The following is a 21,437-nucleotide window of genomic DNA, read 5'->3' as shown; positions in this document are numbered from 1 at the left end:
GGGCCCTCTCTGAGGGGGCTAAAATTTCTCCCCCTATCATCAAAGATGGAACAAGATGCACAAATCGAGATGACAGAAACCACAGCCACTCAGTCTTGGAGGGATTGAGCTTGAGCCTGTTCCTCCCCATCCAGATCCGCACAGCCTCCAGGCATTGGGACATCACGTCGAGGGCATCATTTGGGGTAGAGATGAAAAGTTGGGTATCATCAGCATATTGATGATACTGTACCCCAAAATCACAGATGATCTCGCCCAGCGGTTTCATATATACACATATAGTTGCTATGCCTTAGTTCTTGCCCATCCTGTTCATTTTTCAACTGATTCCTACTCTGAAACTGAGTGTAACCAGCCCTTCCTTTGGCTGCTAGAGACCAGGTTCTGCCCTAACCCTGAGGAAGTTACATGATCCTATTTTATAACTACCCTAATTACAACTAAATTGACAAGTCAGCAGAGATTCTAAATTGTTCTGAGATGAGAGCTGCAATGTACCACATTGTGATAAAAAATCTAATCAAATTAAATTAACACCAGCATAATTATGCCATTTGGAAAGGGGGGATGTTGTGGCCAGGAGATGATACTAAACTTTGTCAGGATGGGGCTAAGAGGAAGAAAGATGAAGCAACAGAGGATAAAAGATCTGCAGCAGTGGAGATCAAAACTTTTTGGAACCTACTCTGTGGGTATGGCCTGCTTTGTGGCTTGCTGGCCATGTGACTGGGTGGGGTGGCTTGCTGGCCATGTGACCGGGTGGGAGTGGCCAAGATGATGTCATTGAATTCTTTGCCCCAATGGATGAAATCCAAAAGTATGAAAGAAAACACCAATTATGTAAGGAAAGGTCACTAAAATGTATAAGGAAATATTATTAGTCCTTGATCATCATTAATGTGTAGATAACTGCGGGACATTACACACCCACACCAACTATGACAGTGCCAGGAAAACACCAAAAACCCTCAAGGCATTGTGGGAAATTATAATGGACAGTGCCAGGAAGCTCACAGAACCAGCAACCACCTCAGAATTACCTAAACAACCAGGGTGAAACACATTAAATCTGGCAAAGCTGCCTTGCACCAACCTTGCCTGCCCATAGAAAAGCAGCCACTTTGAGACACATATACCTGGTCTAAACACTTAAAAGCAACATATTGCATCACAAAGAAAACATTTGCAAAAAGGAATAAAATGTCTTGTAATAAATATATTTTATAAACAATTAAAAAATAAACATTCCCTAAAAATATTTTTTAAAAAAGATATTCTATAAATAAAAAAATCCTTAAAAACCATTAAGTATTCCGCACACAATAATTTATACTGTAACCATTTCAAGGTATTCTACCAGCAATAATTTATACTGTAACCATTTCAAGGTATTCTACCAGCAATAATTTATACTGTAACCATTTCAAGGTAATCTACAGACAATAAATTGAAGTAAACCATTTTAAAATATTCTACACTAAATACTTTTAAGTAAAATGATTTTAAAATATTCTATACTCAATACTTTTAAGTAAAAAAATTTTAAAAAAATCTATGCACAATGAATAAAATATTCTTTTAAAAAACATTAAAAGAATACAAGAAAAAAAACTGGGTTACTTACCAGCAGGCAGAATCAGCAGCTCTCCGATGCGATGGATGCAGCAGGGAGCAGGCAGGCAACGAGGCAACAGGAGAGGTAAACTTACCGGACTGGAGTGACAAGGGTAGTCTGTTAGCTAGGCACGCCACCTGGCAGGCTTAGCCAGCCAGGCAAGGCTGGAGAGGGGGGAGGTGGGGGGGCTTTCAGCTGCATGGCATACACCAGCACGTGGCTTTTGTGAGGGAAGGCCTCAAGGCCTTCCCTCGCAAAAGCTAGCCTGTTGCCGCCACCGCCGCCACCTCCACACACTCGCTGTCAGCTGCTTGGCGTATGCCAGCTCGCAGCTTTCATGTGGGAAGGCCTGAGGGCCTTCCCGCACCAAAGCTAGCCTGCCGCTGCCACCGTCCATCTGCTTTCAGCCATGTGGCATATGCCAGCTCAGGCCTTCCCTTGCAAAAGCTAGCCTGCCACCTCTGCTGCTGCTACCCACCTGCTTTCGGTCACGAAAGCTGCAAAAACTAGCCTGCTGCTGCCATCGCCGCTGCTGCCCACCCGCTTTCGGCCACATGGCATATGTCAGCTTGCGGCTTTCACGAGGGAAGGCCTGAGGGCCTTCCCTCACCAAAGCTAGCCTGCTGCCGCTGCCATCCACCTGCTTTCAGCCACGTGGAGTATGCCAGATCGTGACTTTCACGAGGGAAGGCCTTCAGGCCTTCCCTTGCAAAAGCTAGCCTGCTGCCTCTGCCGCTGCCTCCACCCCCCCACTTTTGGCCACACGGAGTACGCCAGCTTGTAGTTTTTGCGAGGCAAGGCCTGGAAGCCTTCCCTCGCGAAAGCTGCGAGCTGGCATAAGCTAGCCTCCCGCCACCCCCCCCTCGCACTTAGTTGCTTACCTGAGGGAAGCAGCAAGCTGCTGGAAGGTGAATTGAAGTGAAGGGAGGACCGATCAGCAAGTGCAATGAGACAGCTGCTTTGGAACGAGAAGAATGTTGGCTGTTGGCACCACACTTTTAAACGGGTCCCCTCCAGCCCGCCCACTGAGTGGCTGGACTCCAGCCAATCAGTGAGTGGTGGGCTGGGCTAGTTTAGTGCGGATGGGCGGGGGAGCAAGCAAGCTGTGATGGGACGTCCAGGGCGAGCGAGCGATAGGGCTGGGGCAGGCATTCCGGAAGTTACTTCCGGGTCCACCGGACAAACCTCCTCTCACCAGATCGGTAAATTTCACCAACCAGCTCTCCCGAGCCGGTGCAAACCGGCAGAAACCCACCACTGATTTGTACCTTTCCAGAATCACAAAGAAAAGTCCAGAATGAGGGGTCAAGAAAATATGGAGGAAGAAACAAAAGATCAATTTCGGAATATATGACAAAGATTAATAATTGCAAGATTTCTTCAACAAGACAATAGCCACTTTCAACAACAATAACTCAACAAAAAAAGATAAGGGCAAAATGCATGATTTGCATGATGTAATATTTCCATTGATATTAGCAGCATGACCAAAGTCTGCCCTCGCTGTCATGCATTTCTATTTCCTGGAGAAGCCACAATTTTCTGCTGTATGAAGGGAAAGCTCATGATAGGCAATTTGTAACCTCTATTTAATGAACCTATTACAAATGAGTTTTGTGATTTTTCAAGGGCAAATACATCATTACATCAGTGTTCAAAATGACATGGTCATGATTCAAAGAATTTACATTGAATTTATCAGGGAGCAAAGATGCCCCTCTTTAGTGGACACAGTCATGCTTTGTTCTCACTATACATAAAGTGCAAGGACAAATCATGGAGAATATATTGATTTATCTGGAAAAAATAGTGTTCCATTCCAATATGGCCAACTGTATGCTACTTTAAGCTGAGGAAAAAGAAGTGAGAACAGAAGAGCACTTTAAAACAATGCAGATCAACCACAAATGTTGTCATCAAAAAAATCATTTGCTATAGAAAAAGCATTGATGCTTGTCTTGCTACACACCTTTCTTCTTTAATAAAATGCTCTTTTCTTAATTTTAAAGCCAAAACAATAGCAATTCAACTGTGGTCACTCTTTTTTTTTTAATTTTATTAACAAACATGCAAAATACACACAAACAAAACTTAGTCGTACAACACATTTACACAATGCAATACAAACAGGAGCTTCCTGTTCTTTCTAATGGCAATTATCAATCGATACTGCTCACCTTATATTATTTCCCCTTCTATTGTATTTCATTTGGATTTCACCATTCTTAACTCTCTTATTTTACTCATAACTATTATTTTTGAGCTTTGTTATATTCCTTCATTGATTCTTGTTTCTTTCCTCCATCCACCTATACCATTTATCTGGTAGAATTCTGATTCTTCTTTTCCCTGAATTTCTTTAGTTAGTTTGTCCATTTCAGCACAGTCCATAACCTTTCTTATTATTTCATCTTCACTTGGAGTTAGTTTGTTATTCCATTTCTGGGCAAAAGCAATCCTTGCCGCCGTAATTATATGTAGTATTAAATACTGGATTTCTTTTTTGCATTTCGCAGACATTATTCCTAATAAAAAAATTTCAGGTTTCCATTCTATTTTAACCCCAGTTATTGTCTCCGGCCAATTTTTAATCTTTTTCCAAAATTTTTTAGCCTCCTCACAGGTCCACCATAAATGGTAATATGTTCCGTGTATCGATTAGCATTTCCAACATTTTGGGGAGGTATTTGTTGTGATTTTAGCTAACCTGGTTGGTGCCAGGTGCCATCTATAAAACATTTTGTACTGGTTTTCCTTGTATGCAACTGATAATGTCATTTTTAAGTTTGTTCCCCAAAATTTTTCCCATTTGTCTAATTCAATATTATAGCCAAAGTTCTGTGCCCATTTTATCATTTGTTCTTTCACAATTTCCTCTTCCATTTTATGCTTCAGGAGGAATTTATATATTCTCCCTATCATCTTTCTATCTGAGCTTTGAATAATGTTATCCAATGCATGTGGTTCTGTTTCAATGTCATATAATTTGGTATCTTTATTGTATTTAGCTTTGATTTGAAGGTAAGTTAGCCAGTCAACTTTCATGTTCTGTTCTGCCAATTCTTCAATTGTTTTTAAATTTCCCTGTCTATCAATTAAGTCTCTATATCTTAGCATTTTGTTCAAATCTATAAAATTTGGGTGGGTCGTCCTTTCTGTCGGTGATAGCCAATTCGGAATTTTCACATAGTGGATTTTTAATTTTATTTTGAGCCATTTTTGCAATAACGCTCTTCTAATTAAATGATTTTGAAAGTATTTGTGCGCTTTATTTTTATCATCCCATAGGAATGTATGCCAGCCTACTTGCAAATCATGGCCTTCCAAGATCAAAATTATTTTATTCTTTAGCTCTATCCAGTCCTTCACCCATGTTATTGTTACTGCTGATGCGTATAGATCCCAATTTGGTAATGCTAAACCTCCCCTCTCCTTGCTGTCTTGCATTGACTTTAGTTTAATCCTCGCTTTTCGTCCCTGCCAAATAAACCTAGCAGTTATTTTGTTTAATTCTTGAAAGAATTTTTTACCCGGATTAATAGGTGTGGCTTGCAACAGGAATAAGATTCTTGGTAAAATATTCATTTTAATTGTCACTATATGTCCCATGAGTGATAGTTGAATATTTTTCCAATTTTCTAACTCTTTATTTATTTGTATCACTAATTTATTATAATTATCATCTTTAATTGTGGAACATTTTGCCGACACCCAGATCCCCAAGTATTTCACTTTCTTAGTTATTTGCATTCTGGTTGTTACTTCCAGTTCCTCTTCTTGCTTCTTGTAGTTTTGAATTTCTTGTAGGCTGATTTCTTCTTTTGGGATTAGCGATATTATTGCTTCTGTCCATGATTCAGGTATCTTGGCTTTTTCTAAAACTTCATTAAACATTTCCACTCCTAGTTCTTCCAATGTTATTTTATTATATTTGTATAGCTCCATCGGTATTCCATCTGGTCCTGGGGTTTTATTATTTTTCTGGTTTTTCAAGACTAATTCCATTTCTGCTAACGTTATTGGCCTGTTTATCGCCTCCCTTTGCTCTTTTGAGATTGGTGTTATCTTTTTTGTGTTTAAATAATGTTTTGTTTTATTTTCCTCCATACTATCTTGTGCGTATAATTTTGTGAAGTATTTATGAATAATTTTCTTCTTTTCTTCTGCTTTGTATTGAATTCTTCCCTCATCATCTTTTAATTGATATATCATCCTTTTTTCTCTTTCATTCTTCAGTCTGTATGCCAGCCATCGTCCAGGTTTGTTGGCTTGTTCAAAGTAATTTTGTCTGGCCGCTTTAATTTTCTAAGCCCTTTTGAGTTAGTAAGTTGATCTTATGTTTGATTAGCTCTCTTTTTTTTTTTTAATTTTATTCTTTGGGTCTTTCTGTAGTTCATTTTCAGCTTCCATAAGTTCCTTTTGCATACGTTTTTGTTGCTCTTTTTGTTTTCTAGTTTTTCTCACCATGTAGGCAATCGTAAGGCCTCTTTTGTATGCTTTCATAGTGTCCCAGAGATTTTGAGTTAAGGTGTCTTCTTTTTTATTTATTCTAAAGAATAGTTTTAATTCTTTCTCCAGAATTTGAGTGTATTCTATTTCATTTACAATATTTGAATTCATCATCCATCTTTTTCTTCTTCTTTGACCTTTCCATCTTAATTTTATTGGATTATGATCTGCCCATTCATTTGCTTCTATTTCAGTTTCGTCTACTTGATTGCATAGACCAGATGAAATCCAAGCCATGTCAATTCTTGATAGGGACCGGTGAGGGTTCGAATAAAAGGTATATTGCATTCTTGTTTTGTGCCTTTCTCTCCAAATATCATGTAATTTATATTCTATCTCAAAAAAGGATTTGGGTAGTGTATTTTTTTGGTTTTATTTTTCTTTTTGCTTTCATGGTCCTTTTTTTATCCACTATTGCATTATAATCCCCAATTAAGCAAATATTCATATTCTAATTCGTTTATTTTGTTGTGTAGTTTCCTATAGAGTTCCTCTTGTTTCTGATTTGGTGCATATATGACTATTAATAATATTGGTTTTTCTGTTGTCTCTAATTCAATCATTAGTATCCTGCCTTCTTCATCAGAGTAGACTTCTTTGGAGTTTATTTTTTCCTTTATATAGGTTGCTATCCCTTTCTTTCTTTCTTTTATCTGCTAGTGCTGTATATAATTTCCCTAGTTTTTTATTTTCCAGTAAGTTCTTATGTTCCCTTTTAATATGCACTTCCTGTATACAGATTATATCTACCTTCAGTTTCTTAAGTTTATTAAACATCTGTGCTCTTTTTTTGGGTGCATTCAGTCCGTTCAAGTTTATTGAAATAATTGTTATTTCCTGGTCCATCTTTAGATGGGGTGTTTTTTGTTGCTTCTGGTTTGTATCTGACTTTTCCCTCTCGCACCCTCCTTTCCTGCTCTCTCTCTTCCTTGCCTCTGTTCTTCTTTCCTGTTTCTTTCCTTGTCTTCTGATGTTTCTTCCTCTTGACCTCTACTTTCTAGATCCTCTTTACTTTCTTGTTCTTCTTCCCCTGTGCAGTATTTCTCATAGAATTCCTGTGCTTCTTCTATATTCTCTATCTTATACCTTTTTCCTTGCCAAGATACCAGTACTCCTTCTGGTACCAACCATCTATACATTATTCTGTTTTTATTTAACTGATTTGTTAAAAATTGGTATTGTCTACGTCATTCACGAATTCTCCGTGGAATCTATTTAAGCGTGATCAACTCTTTTCCCTGGTATGTAATCGTCCCTTCTCTGGTTTTTTTGTATAGTTCATCTCTAGTTGTTTTTTTGGCAAATCTTATGTGCACTTCTTTCGGGAGCCTATGTCTTCTGGCATAATTAGTATGCACACGGTAAGCTTCGTCGATATCCCCTCTCAACTCTTGTTCTTTTCTCTGTAGAATTTCAGTGAAGGTTCCAATTATTTTTCCTTTCAGGTCTTCCTCCTTCTCTTCCAGTATGTTTTGGAATCTTAAGTAGAATGCTGCTCTTTCATTTTCAAGTCGAATTATTGATAACTCTAATTCTTTATTAACTTATCTATATTCCAGCTCCATTTTTTCCATCTTCTGATCTTTGTTCTATGTTTGTTTCGATGTTCTGGATTTTCTGTTCGTTGATTGCTAAGGCATTCTGTATCTTTTCAATTTTGTCATCTACGGTTTTGATATTTCCTTTCAATTCTCCCATTTCATTTTTCATTTCTTCATGATTCCTCCTTGTCTCTTCATGATTTGTAGCCGTCACTTCTTGGTTTTTCATCAGTGTCTCTTGTATCATCTGGAGCATCAATTGCATACTCTGCATTGTTGGTGCTGGTCCTGTTGTTCCTGCCATCGTTTTGCCTTTCTCCAGCCCCAATGAGCTCTCAATTGATCTTTGATTTGAGGAGGGGGGTGTTGCCAAAATCATATTGGGTGTGGTTTTTTTTACTAACTTTGCTGAAGTTGCCATTCTTATCCCCCTATTTATCCTTGCCCACAATTGCATATAAATTCTACTTTATTTCTACTTTATCAGGAATATCAATAGTATCAATAATTATATATCTCAATATTTAGCAATAATTAACCTCCCTTAATATCATGTTTCAATATCTACACATTCCTATGCATTATTCTATTCTATTTTTGATCCTTAATTATTATATATCCTAGAGTTATATATCACACTGTTATCTTATACAAATAGATGTCTCTCAATTGTATCAATTATATAGGTATTCAATTCTAGTATTAGGTTTCTCTCTATGCCTATATATCAGCTTATGTCACCGTTAAGGTTTCTTGCATCAGATTGCACGGTTCAAATTTTTGATCCACTATGTGTCACCCTCTCTTCAGTATCACTGTCAATCAGTTAATGCAACAAGTCCAGCAGCAGCGGAAAATAGAGGGGTGGGTGGGTAACAAAGCCCTCCAATTGTTCCAAAAGAGCAAGAAGAAAAAAGTCACAATCAGCCCAAATATTAAATAATTCTTTTCTGTGTTTTCTAGGTCTTCTCAGCAGTTACTATGTTCTACTCCTGTTGTCCATGCCGGGTTTTTGTTCTCTCTCTAGCCACTTTAATTCAAGTTATTTACGCCATCAATTCCAACTCAGTGATTCTGCTCTCACAACTTTTCAGCAAAAATCTGAAAAGTCTCCTTCCCAGAGCCTCCTTCTTTCCAGCTCACCCTCTCTGCCAATTTTGCATTGTCCTCTTCTTCTTTGGGTTGTCAATAACAGTAACAGATGTCTCAATTTCAACTGCTTTCTCTCTCTGCTTCCTTCTTATGCGGTCGCCATCGCTCCGGTCCTGACCAAGTGGCAGGATAGATCCTCATCAGTTTAGTGGGTTTCTCCTACCCACTGGAGGATTTGCCTTATCACTCCAGCGTCTTCAGAGTTCCCCCTTAATCTGATGGTCCCTTCAGGATCCACAGCACTCAGAAATGAGCCCAAACAAAGAAGTTAGAGTTAGAGGTTAGGAGAGCTCCCGTTCCTCAACTCCAAGCACGATGACGTCACCTCAACTGTGGTCACTCTATTTCTCTGTTTAGGAAATGAAATACCCCTGAAAGATCATAAGTTGTCTAGTCAAATTATAAAACTACAAAATGTTGTTTTATCTTTAAACTTAATTTCTACTAACCTTTGAAGGAATTATTTTGAATGTTTTACACCTGATTTTATTACCGTATTTTTTGGAGTATAAGATGCACTGGAGTATAAGATGCACCAAGGTTTTGAAGAGGCAAATTAAAAAAAAGTTTTTGCACTCTGCAAACCTCCCAAAAACGACCGTTTTTTTAAAAGGGCATGAATAGCCCTTAGGAAACTTGTAGAGTGTTCCTGGGGAAATGGGGGGGGGGGCAACGATGAGTAAAAATGGGCCATTTATTGCTCAATTCTGCCCTTCCCAGTCCCCAGGAGCTCTCTGAAAGCCTCCTACAGGCTCTGCACGGCCATTTTGGTAAAGGGGGGCAGGGTTTCAGGAGGCAAAAATTTTGGTATTCAGTGTATAAGACGCACCCAGACTTTCAGCCTCTCTTTTGAGAGAAAAAGGTGCATCTTATACTCCAAAAAATACGGTAGATATAAACACAATTATTATTTCATTATTAAGGTCATATTTTACATAGCCAAAACAAGTCCGCCAAGCTAGTTAATGCCTTGTTCGTTTGGTTGATTGAAAAACATTTGTGAAGGTTGGACTGGGTAGCATTTGATTGGAAGACTACCAGAAAATTACAAGGCTCTAGGCCTTGGTGGCGAACCTATGGCATGTGTGCCAGAGGTGACATGCAGAGCCCTCTGTGGGTACATGCGTTGTTGCCCCAGCCCAGCTCCATTGCGTTTCTCTGTTGAGTTTTCTCTTTATCATTTCCAGGAAAACAAAAGTTTGAGGGACTAAAAAAATTTGCAAAACAGCATTCCACCTTCATCGCTGTACATTTGCTGTTGCTACCTCCATGGCCTGCTCCCTACTCTCACAGCCCCTTGCTCACCAAAGTGAACAGCACAGAGCCACCATGCGACCCTGCATCATCTCAACTTGCTCTGGCCTCCTGGATTTCAGTTTCTTTTCCTGCAGAGCTGCCTGTGTTGGGATGTCCTGCCTCTCCGCTGGCCAGCTGAGCTTCGGTACACTGCTTCTGGGCTCATCGGCCTCCAGACGTCAGATTCCCACCACCCAGCACCCCTTAGGGGTTCCTTCCCCTCCAAGGGGGGAGTGGGAGAAAGAGAAGGAGGGAAAGAGAGAGGGAGGGAATGTCACGATGTTAAAAAGTTTGCTAGGCATGAACTGACACTCAAGAGTTAAACTAAGAAAGAGTTATTGCGCAGGTCATAAAAGTTCTTATCTGAAAGTGATTTATTGCGCATGCGTTACACATTCCAGAACTAAATCCTTTCTTCTTTGTCCGGCTGCCAAGCAGAGCTGGCAGACGGAGCTTTCATTATCAAAATGTAACAATTAGTTTATTTTACTTTTATTTACTTTTATTAAAGTTTGTTTGTTAATTAGAATACTTGTCAAAGACTTTTATTTATTTTCTTAATATCTCAAAAGATATGCGGAAGGGAATCAGCCCGATCCATTGATCTCAGATATCAGGCGTTTTTTTCCCCTGACAGGGAAAGAGAGAGACAGAGTGGGAGGGAAAGAGAGAGACAGAGAGAAACAGAGAGAAGCAGTCACACACACACACACACACACAGAAGGCATGAAACAGAGAAAGAGAGGGAGGGAGGGAGGGAACGAGAGAGAGAGAGAAAGAGAGAGAGAGAAAGAAAGAGAGAAAGAGAGAGGGGGAAAGAGAGAGAGAAAGAGACAGAGGGAGGGAAAGAGAGGGAGAAACCAAGAGATACAGATAGGGGGGAAGAGAGAGGGAAAGGGAGGGAGGGAAAGAGAGAGAGGGAGGAAAAGAGAGAAACAGAGAGGGGGCAAAGAGAGAGAAATAGAGAGAGGGAGGGAGGGAAAGGGAGAGAAATAGGCAGTGAGAGCTATTAAGTAATTAAGCTCCCCGTTGGGAGAGAGGGAGAGAGAGAGGGAGGGAAAGAGAAAGAGAAAGAAAGAGAGGGGGGAGAAAGGGAGGGAAAGAAATGATATTACAAAAATGTTTCTTTTTTATTACTAAACATAATATTTCAAAGGCAGAAAAAAAATGAAGGAGCATAACAGTGCATTTATCACATTTTTCTTAGAACAATTAGCTGAACTCTGCTTTTGTTTATCATTATTTTAGTAAAAACTAATTATTCAGGTTAAATTGCCATGTTGGCACTTTGTGATAAATAAGTGGGTTTTGGGTTGCCATTTGGGCACTTGGTTTCTAAAAGTTTCAGTTTCAGTTCAGTTTATTAAATTTATAAAAGTTTTGCCATCACTGCTCTAGGCTAAATAAAATTGAGAACTCTAGACTAAAGAAAGAAATTGGGGGTGGGGGGCACCAGAAGGAACCATTAATGTCAAATTGCATATCTGCTACTGCAAAGAATCTACCTGGAAATCCATGAAATTACCAGAAGTCAAACTCAATTTAAATGATGTTTGAAGAAATGTCCTTCTGGGTTCAGCTCCAAGTGAAGAAAAAAACACTGGAGACATGGAGGCTGCTTGGAAAGATGGTTAATGGTGGACAGGACCACATGACTTGAGTCCTGAACAGAAACATAATCACATGCTTCATTGTTGGATGAAGAAGAAGAAGACCGAAGAAGGAGCTTGCTGGGTTTTTTATATTCTGTTTGGCCCCACCTCTCTGTTTCCTGTTCCTGTATAAGAATTGTATCCTGACTAGTTGTCAGACTCCCATGGGCCATACAGGGGCAACTCTCTAGGCTGTGTTTCGAGTCCCAAGTTTGGCTGAGTTCCCAAATGCCATGTGGTGAATTTCTGTAGAAAACTAATCCTATCTTTGTTATGCAGAGTAAACTAGCTCAGGGCCCCTAATAGCCCCTTGAGAAAGGTGGGGTTTATTAAGAGTGAGTCTGTTTCCTGCCTAAAACATGTTTCTCCATTTCTTTTCCAGGGAAATATAATATTCTGCCTTTTCAATATTTTCTAGGATATTTCATTCTTCTAGGAGACGGGTGGGTGCTAACGTCCTACATTATTTTAGAAGAACCTACATGATATGCAGCTAATAAATATAAGTAATAGAGTGAATCCCATTGCATTGGAGAAGGATCATTACAATGAATGCAATTAAAACAAAAGCAAAATGAAATAACGGATGACAAAAAAAAAACTTTTTAAAAGTGCTTTCTAAACAATAATATTCTTTGTCCAGGTACAAATTTTGGATTGTCAATGAGAGTGAGATACTATACAGCCACTCAACCTTGAAAGGTATTAGAATATTTCTTCTTTGAAGCATGTTACCCTAGTAACTAATAGCAGCTGACCTTGTGAGTTCTAGGGACAAGACATGTTGAAAGCAGTTTAGATTGCCTAAAAATCAGTTGGTTTTAGCTAAATTGCAGATAACTTTTTAATCAAAGCATCTTGAGGCTTGAACATGTCACTTTGGATAACCACTGTTACAAAGAACACGACCAATTCTATTTCACAGAATGAAATCACTGGCCCATATGGTTCAGTTTTGTCTTCATAGGCCCACAATAGCACATATGCCTTAGACTAAAGCCTTCCCTATCTGAAGAACCTGTATCTGCAAATACCAGGAACTAATCCTAGAATTTTTTTTCAGACCATATGTTCCAGTTTTTAGCTGTGGTCCTTTCTGGATTGTACAAACAGAATGTGAAAGACAGTTGCTTGAAAAAGAATGAACAGTGAAGAACTCATTTACAAGATCAAATTAGAAGATAGCTGGCACAATAAATCCAAACATGTGATATGTTTATGGATTGTTTAATCAAAGTCTTAGTTAGTAATTCACCATACATGTCATACTTATTTAGTATTGCATGTTGGTTCCTAGCTTTGAGAAAATTGTGTTGCAGGAAATTAAGGGACTCAGATATCAGAATCAAAAGAAGTTGCTTTATTGGTACCAATGGTTCAGAGCAAGTTAAGGCAAGACAGCCATTTGACATCTGAACAACAGCTTATAGAAAAGACTGCCTTTATATATTTTTAAAAAACAGCAGAACTCATGAATATAACATGCTAGTGCTGATGTGTTCATAATTCCTGTTACTACATATCTTGCTTAACTTGTTCCAGTACTTCTTGTGGCTAGCTTGTACTTCTTGAGTCATACAATATGTGTGAACTGTAGCTCAACCTGCGGTTTTGGCATTCACACTTCCTGTTCTTCCACAAGCTTCAAACTCTGTCTTTTACATTATAATAACAAGATGAAAGGTATCCCAAGAGGCTATCCAGCCTGACTCCATATGTTCACTCTTAATGTCCAATTCTCACTTTACGTCCTACTTTAATTGTGTTCAGTGCAGTCATAACTTTCATAGTGATTATATAAAGGCTATTATATAAAGGCTATTATAGAAAATATTTATTATTAAATATTGCTGTTACAGTGCTTCCAGGTGTAGCAAATTACTAGCATCTTGGTAGTTGTAGTCCAACCCATTTTAAAAATATCAGATTGAGGAGACTGAAAAGCTGTCAATAGTTATAAAACTTGAAAGTCTCTTACACCCTTTTTCTAAATCAAAGCTGCTAAATATACTAAAGATAGATTTATTCCCTCCACTGTTTCTATGAGGAAATGTGTCTCTCTTCAAATGTACCATATAAAAGATGTTAGTAGAAATAATCTTCCTCCTATGGTTTTTTGCTGGTAGGTAGTGGAGTTTACACTGGTCTACAAAAATAGAGAGATTAACGATTTGTGAAATTTAAATTGCAGAATCGAACAGCATTTGGATTACGTAATCTCTGGATTTAGAAATGATGGTGAAGATGAGTAAGCAGTGTCACTATTGACAGGATATAAACTTATATCAATTATTATATGTGTACCTTTTTGACAATAGCAGTGAATGCTGTGGACATGTCTGATTTAGCTTCCTGTTCTGTCTTCACTACATGTTAGTCTGTGCAGCTAAACCCACATTTCCTCCAATAAAACAGACTGTGTGCATAGATATGAATGCTTTATTGAAAGAATAGGATATTGTGAAACTGAGGAAATTAGGGATACATACATTGAGAACCAAATACAAGATAGACAGTATTAAGTTAATGCTGAACATTAATAAATACAAGCAATTTAAATCTCACCAGTGATGCTCTGTGTGTAGGATGTGGATTTGTCCTTGGATGACCATGTGCCACGGATTAAGATGGATTCTTCTTTGTGCTTCTGCCTTCTCCAAATGCTAAAGGAAAATGGAGTCTGACTTCCCATCATGCACTTGTTTTGAGAGTGTGGGCTGATGGGTAATGGGGTGGGGTCAGCTTCAAAAATATACTTGGTATTTGTCTCCCCAGCTACTAGATGAGGTTAGAGAGCAACAACAGTATATAAAGATCATATATTGGGGCATATGTGTCCTTCCGGCCACTAGATGGAACTAGAGAGCAATAACAGTATATAAAAGTTATATGCTGGGGCATGACACTTCCTGCCTGGTATCAACCAATACCACAATTGGAGTCCTGAGATAGCAGCATTAGGTGAGCTGCTGTTGCTTTTTTGCTGATATGGTTGTCAACGAGGTGGTGCTACTGCAGTTTTTGATGAGGCTTCTGGGAACCTGACAGTCAGCAGTGGGATTCACTTACCTTCCCTACCAGTTCATAAATGTGAGCATTCATTACGTCGGGGGTGGGGGTGGGGGCAGAGACATTGCAGGAGACTGTTTCAATTTTTTTTGAAGATAAATGCAGAACTGTATTTATCTGAGTAATGCTTGAAAAAATTGGTTAAAATCTCAGGAAGAACAACTGTTCCCCATGGGGTCACTTCCTTTCAAAAGGCAAAGGTTTCCCTGTCAAGTCGTGTCCAATTCTAGGTGCAGCTGTAGCATTCCTGGTTTTTTGCCAAGGAAGCCAGAGTTGTCTAAAGATGTTTTATGTGGGCATGGCTCTACACCAAAGGTGCACAGAACATTGTTACCTTCCCACAAGAGTGGTACCTATTAATCTACTCACATTTGCATGCTTTCAAACTGCTAAGTTTGGGCATTGAATGGTGCTTGGGTCTCAAACCCAAAGTGTCAGTTTTTCAGCTGATAAGCTCAGCTTCTTTAACTGCTGGGCCATTGTAACACCCCCTCCCCAATACACATCCTTGAAATGAAGCACATTCAAGCATATTCAAGTTCCAGGTCTGTCAAACTCAATTTCACTGGCGGTCGCACATGGGTGGGATTCAGCTGGTTCGGACTGGTTCGGGTGAACCAGATGCTAATTTTACATCTGGTTCACCATACCGGTAGTTGCAGGCCCCACCCACCGTATCCTGCCCCTCCCAGGGATCTTTACATGGCCTGTTTTGGATGCCAGGTAAGTGCAGGGCCCATGTGGAGGCTCTGGGAGGGCAAAAAAAAGACCTCCCGGAAGTTCTGGAAGTCCAGAAATGGATTTATTTCCAGCCTCTGGAGGGCCTCCAAAGCCTGGGGAAGCCATTTTCGCCCTCCCGGAGGCTCAAAAGAAGCCTCTGAAGCCTGGGGAGGGAAAAAAACACCACCTGTCATGGTGCAGGAGGCAGAGTAGGCCATGCCCACCAACTGGGCAGAGAATCAGTTGCTAAAAAAATTTAATCCTACCCCTGGGGTCGCATCAGGCTGAGGCTGAGTGGGCAGGGGCCATGACATGGCAGTGACAGCAATTGGCTAGGCTGCCTTGCTGTGGCCCCACTATCTGTCTTTATTTGCCTGCCGCCGCTGTGACTTAAAAAGGATGGGCAGCCGCCCAGAGCTTCCAATGAACCAGATCGTGTGCTTTCCCTCTGTGTCTCTGCCTCTGCCTGCCACTTAAAGGGCTGACCTGATGGCTGTGGCACTCACACCCACGTGCTGCGGTGCCCGAGGTGCAAAATAGAGCTACAGGTGGTGCGCAGTCAGGCATGGCTTACTGGACTGCAACCAGCAGGCTGAGATGGCAGCTTCACCTCTGGGCTTGCAACCGTCCCGGGCTGGAGGAGAGTGGAAGGGCAGTGGGGCTCCTGATGGGCGGGTGGTGGGGCTCCTGCTGGGCGGGGCTATTGTTGTTGCCGGTGCCACCATGGGGTTACACAAGTGCAGAGCAGGGTGGAGATGGCCTGGCTTTGGGGCCCTGAAATATGTGAGTGTGCTGCAGGTGGGGTGGGCAAAGAGCAGCTGGACATCCAGCATAGACTATGACAGCAGCTTCACCTCTGGGCTCACGGCCTTCCCAGGCTGGAGGAGAGCAGAGGGGTGGCGGGGCTCCTGCAGGATGGGGCTGCTGCTGCTGTGGCAGAGGTAATCTGGCTCCATATCACAGGTCGAATCTTGCCCGTGGGCCTTCTGTTTGACATATCTGAGTTAAGCAAAATTCTGGTAGGATATGTTAGCTCTTATCTTATAATTTATATTTATATTTATATTTATATCTATATATCTATATCTATATCTATATCTATATCTATATCTATATCTATATCTATATCTATATCTATATCTATATCTATCTATCTATCTATATCTATATCTATCTATCTATCTATCTATCTATCTATCTATCTATCTATCTATCATATATATATATGTATGTATGTATGTATGTATGTATGTATGTATGTATGTATGTATGTATTTATGTTACAACCCCTGGTATGAAGTCTCCCTTTATTTATTTATCAGTACAATTACAACACACACACACACACACACACATACATACATATACATACACACACATACACACACATACACATATCTTCCTAATCCTGCCTTTCTTCCACCAAACAGGCAGTTAGGCTTTGTTCTTAGGTTGGGCCTGGAACCCCCCCCAGAGTGGATTGGGAGCCCCTACTCAGTTTACCCTTTATGCTATAGTGGTGGGTTGGAGGGTATCAAATACCTCCCAGGGACCAGCAGCCTTGGTGAGTGGCAGCTGGCTCATTAGTATTGACTGAAGGTGGAGACCTTCTGAACGGCTTCAAAAGAACAGCACACAATGTGGTGGCAGCCACTTGAACAGCATGTGCACAGCGGTGTAGAAAGCAAAGGAAAGACTACTACACTATATATTTCCCATTTGGTGGCAAAACCCAACAATGGCCCTGAGTACAGGCACCCCTTAAATGGGGCAGGGGTGCTAAGAATCTCCCAGCTGCTAGAAGCCTGATAAACCCAAAACTACAAATTAGAACATGGAACCTGAGAAGCCTATATGAATCTGGGAAAGCACACATTATCCAAGAAATGTTCAAATACAATATCTCTATACTGGGAATGAGTAAAATGCACTGGCCTGAAAATGGAGTGTGTAGAATAGGAGATTATACTATCTAGTACTTTGGTGAAAATAGTAAACATCATTGAAATGGAATAGCTATAATAGTAAACAATCTTGTAAATAAATGCATCAAGTCCTTTGTTCCTCTATCAGATAGAGTGATGATGATCCAAATAAATAGTACTCCAGTAAATATGAATGTTATACAAGTTTACACTCCCACAGCTGACAGTGATGAGAAGGATTTAGAGAAATTCTATGAAGACATAAGCAGTGTATTGAAAACCTAAAGAATAATGATATCACAATACTCATGGGCAACTTCAATGCAAAAGTGGGAGAAAGAAGTGATGCTCTTGTAGTTGGAAACTTTGGCTTAGGGACCAGAAATGGTAGATGTGACAGATTTGTAGACTTCTGCAAAGAACATAGGCAATATGTGATGAATACTTTTTTCAAGTTACCAAAAAGACACCTCTATGCTTGGAGATCACCAACAGATACACAAAATAATATAGTAAGGAACCAAATTGACTATTTTAAAATAAACAAAAGATTTAGAAACTCAGTAAAATCAGCAAAGACATACCCAGGTGCTGATGTACCATCTGATCATAATCTACTACTTGCCGAAGTCCAGCTGAAACTAAAAAAGATGAAACACCTGAATCCTCATAAACCAATAATTGACAGTAACTTCATCATTAAACATGGAGATAAGATAAAAGAACTAGAAATTCATTTAAGAGAAACCAACAATCTAAATAATGAAGATATAGAAGTGAATTGGAATAAATTTAAAAATGCAATAGCAGAGGTAACAAACTCAAAACAAAGAGAGTGGTACCACAAGAAACAATAGTGGATGATGGATGAAATTCTTCATCTCATGGATGAAAGATGCTCTTATAAAAATAAAAAAAGTGAATGCCATTGCAGAGGGTCTAGAGGGAAAAGCAAGGGAATGGCTAGCAGCCCTCCACAAGAGGAGAGCCTCCCAACTGCAAGACATAGATGACTTCATGCAACTGCTAGAGGCCAGGCTTGAGGAGGTGGAGGAGGAGGACCCATATGCAGAAGAGGAACACAGCAACCTAAAGCAGAGGGGCCGCCCCATCAAAGAGCACATCCGTGAATTTAGGAGGGTCATAGGAAGGCTACCCCCTTTACCAGACTGGCTGCTAGTGCATTTTTTCATAACAAGCCTGGACAAGCAAATTGCCCAGGTAACTGCATACTGCAACATCCCAAATCAACTCTCTGAGTGGTTCTGAGTAGCAACAAAAGTCGACAGCGGGCTGTGCACCAACGACATGATAAAGCAACCGGACACACAAGAGAGAGGTCAACCTGACCTGAAACCACCCAGCCGGCAGGGAACCACAGCACCACAGCAGGCTCTGAGACCAGCCCTCCCTTGAAGTCCGCCGAAATGCTACAGATGCGGGGGGATGGGCCACATGGCAGCTGCATGCCCAACCCAGCCCCAAAACCAAGGCCAAACCGACCACCCAGGGCATGACCAGAACGAGGGTCCAAATGGACCACCAACACGTCTGGGAAAGCCCTCCATGCTGCAAAGGCCCATTTCCCCTCAGATGAAAATGATGGAACCCCAGGCAGCAACAACCAGTCCCCCAAATCATATGATAGCGAGGACGAGGGAGAAAATGACCCAATTGTGAGTGAATCAATTCACCCTTTCCTTTTTCCAAAAACAAGAAACCAGGGGGATTTTCAAACTCTAATAGACTCAGGCTGTACAAGGTGCTTGATCAACCTAACCACAGTCCTGAAACTGGGGACCAGAGCAAAAAGACTGGCCAACCCAATCTGGTTCTAGCAAGTTGATGGGCTCCTAATGGGAGGAGCCTATGCCACCCACCTAACTGAAAACCAGTGAGGCTAGAACTAGTGGATCACTGGGAAGTAATTTGATTCATAATAGCACCCAAAATGACAGACGCAGTCATACTGGGACTTTCCTGGCTAGACAAGTGGGGACCGACCATCTGGTGGAATGGGGGTACCCACAGACTTAGGATTAAGTATTAAGCGAGGCCGAGTGCAATGTTCTGCCTCCCCACTGGGAGACAGACTGTGCCATTGAAATCATCTCCGGGTCAAAACTACCCAAGCCCAAACTGTACGCCATGACGCCCCAGGAAATGCAAGAGATGCGCAAATACATAGACAAAAACCTAGCAAGGTGGTTCATTGAGCCAGCCAAGCCACGGGTCGCAGCACCAGTCCTCTTCAAAGAAGAAAAAGATGGAACCATGAGATTATGTGTGGACTTTTGGGGGATAAATGGGGTGTGCGTACACAACCTATACACTTTCCCCCTCGTGAAAGACATGCTTTCTCATCTGGCCAAGGGGAAAGTCTTCACCAAACTAGACTTCAGAGAAGCATACTACTGAGTATGTATCAGAGAGGGAGATGAGTAGAAAACAGTGTTCAACTGCCCCCTAGGGAGCTTTCCATTCAAAGTGATGCCTTTTGGGCTGCAGGGGGCCCCAGTGGTATTCATACAGTTAATAAACGAGATGCTGCATGAGCATCTCTACAAGGGGGTCCTCGTCTACCTAGATGACATCCTTATCTACATGGAGACCATGTACCCCTGGTTCGCCAAGTACTGCAGAAACCTCTGGCAGCCAACCTGTACGTCAAGGTATCAAAATGTGAATTCCATTGTGCACGGTTAGACTACCTGGGTTACTGAATGTCAAATGAGGGAATAGAATGGACCCAGCGAAAGTGCAAGCAATCCTAAGCTGGCATCCCCCTCACACCCGCAGACATCTACAAAGCTTCCTAGGGTTCGCGAACTTCTACAGGCAATTCATCCCCTCCTTTGTGAAGATTGCCAAACCTCTGACAGACTTCCTGAAGACAGGGAGTGCAGGAACAAAACCTCGCCCTGGACCACCCCTACCATGGGACCTAACCTGCCAAGAGGCATTTGAGACACTAAAAGAAATATTTGCAAAGGAGCCAGTTGTCAGGCCTGTAGTTATGTTCTTTTTAGGATCTTTGGCCTGCCACACTTTCTTATAATTTTCTATGTTGTTTCAATAGTGTAGTAGTTGGGAGGGGGGAATAGAAAGGAGTAGGATTGTAGAATGGATTGTTGACATTCTTTTGTAGAAGCCAAGGTCATCTTTTGTCTCAGCACCTCGACACCTGGCCGGAAGAAGATGGGTGTACATGCCAGCGTGGAAGATGATGATTGGAACATGTGATGGATTTGTGGGTGTGGGGAGAGATCATGAACTTTCAACTGGTTGAACTTAGAGAATGTACTTCCAGAGTTGAAATTTCCATAGCAGTACTAACATGCCTGCGGAATAAATTGCACCTTAAAGGATGTTTTGCCTTGGACAATGATTTATTTCTGCATGGTATTTAGAACCCTAACATTATTTCAACTCTCTACTTTAAAAATATTTCACTAGCTCCCTCCCCCTATCAAGGGGGAAGGGCTGGTGATGGAAGATCTGGTGATGTGGGTCTCGGCATCCCCAATGCTGACCGGGACAGCGTAAATATCAGCGAAGAATAAATGAGAAGCTTTTGGTGATAAGAAGAGGAGTACGGAACTTCAAAGGCAATGGAATGCTGTTTCCAGTTTAATTGCATCTGGAGGAATGCAGGAGGAGACGCGACAAGACGAAGGAAATCTCAGACGGACTTCTTCAGCAAAATTGTGAGTGCATGCTCCCCCTCCTTCCCCCCCAGCTTAGAAGCAAGATTGGAAAAAAAAACACCCTTAGAACGGAGGTTTGGGCTCCTTCCAGACGGCAATAATTAAAATGGCTTATCACCATGCAACTAGCTGGAAGAAAGATTCCCTTTCAAAATGGGAATTTCAAAGGAGGCAGGAAGAAGGAATTTTTCCAGCATCTGTTACTTGCAAGCCACCACAAATGGGGCTGCAACCAGTAAATGAAGCAAATT

Source organism: Natrix helvetica, assembly GCF_964273705.1.
Source record: "Natrix helvetica genome assembly, chromosome: 4".
Lineage (NCBI taxonomy): Eukaryota > Metazoa > Chordata > Lepidosauria > Squamata > Natricidae > Natrix > Natrix helvetica.
This window is presented reverse-complemented; position numbering follows the sequence as displayed.